Below are 1,127 nucleotides of genomic sequence, written 5' to 3' on the forward strand. Positions count from 1 at the left end.
GGGGGGGGGGATATTGTCGTTTATGTTTGTCTTCATTTCTCATCGAAGAGTATGCTGTAATGTTTACGTTTTTCGCTGTGGCACGCAAAAGGTGTGAGGTCGATTCCGGAGAGAGGAAAGTTATTCTGTCGAGTATCACTTAGTGTAAACTGTTCTCGACAAGCAAGCAAGCTCGAAGCAGCCCGTTTCCTAGACGGTCTATGTTGTGTCGATTTGCGGACTATGTTCACCAGCGTCTGTAGTGTAGGTGCTAGGCGCCTGGCTGTCGCACGCAGGAAGCCCGAGTTCGGTTCTCGAATTGGGAGAAAATTTTATCTAGCATCTCGGTCTTCCGGGTGGGATGTTGTGTATCCCACTCAGTCCGGGTTAGCCCTGACAGACAGTGTCGGAAGCCCGCTTCCTAAATGATCAAAAATGGTGTGGATAGGTGCGTAAGAACAACACCGTTTATTGGTTTTAATCATGCTGTTCTTTTCGTGTTTCATTGCGAGTGTTTTGTAATGATTCTGCCGAACGCCAACCGAAGGCGGTTAGCGGTTGGCGGGTGCTGATCTGGTGTGATTTGCTCCTTCTTTCCTATCAAACATGTGCCATCCTTATATTCGCTCCTGTTCTGTTGTGTTTATTATCCTCTTGCAACACCTAATCTTCAGCACGTATTTGTCCTTATTGTGTTGCGAACAACATTAAAAGACTTAGGTCTGGGTTTCCGTTACGGGTATTTCTACGGTGTATTTACTGAGTTTCTCCGTCTTTCAGTGAGTGATTAGCACCGGCTCTTATATGATATAACAGTGTATGTTTTGCGTTTTTATCGCGGGTGCTTGGCTGGTTCCCTGGTGTGGTTTGCACCTTCTTTTCTGTCAAACGTTTATCGCCCATATCTCTCTTCCTTTTCTTTTTATGTTACTGCCTCATTCAAATGTCCCAGTGTTCTCTCGCTCGCTTTTTGTTATGTGTGTATGTGTTTTTTGTTGGTTTTTTAAAAACTTTATTTCGGGTTATAGGTGTTCACCTTTGTTTTTGTTTGTGGGGGTGCTGATTTGTTTGTTCATTTGTTGTTGGGTTTTTTTTTATGGGGACGACTTTTGTTTCGATTAAGTTGGGGGGGGGGGGGGGGGGGGGGG

At 45.1% G+C, this 1,127-nt stretch overlaps 1 protein-coding gene across 1 annotated transcript in view; it reads left to right on the forward strand.

The window, feature by feature from the left end:
* Nucleotides 1-1,127, forward strand: part of LOC101853480 (microtubule-associated serine/threonine-protein kinase 3) — a gene marked incomplete in the record, with an annotated part of 165,506 nt that overhangs the window by 121,204 nt on the left and 43,175 nt on the right.

Source organism: Aplysia californica, unplaced genomic scaffold (genome assembly GCF_000002075.1).
Source record: "Aplysia californica isolate F4 #8 unplaced genomic scaffold, AplCal3.0 scaffold00465, whole genome shotgun sequence".
Classification (NCBI taxonomy): Eukaryota; Metazoa; Mollusca; class Gastropoda; order Aplysiida; family Aplysiidae; genus Aplysia; species Aplysia californica.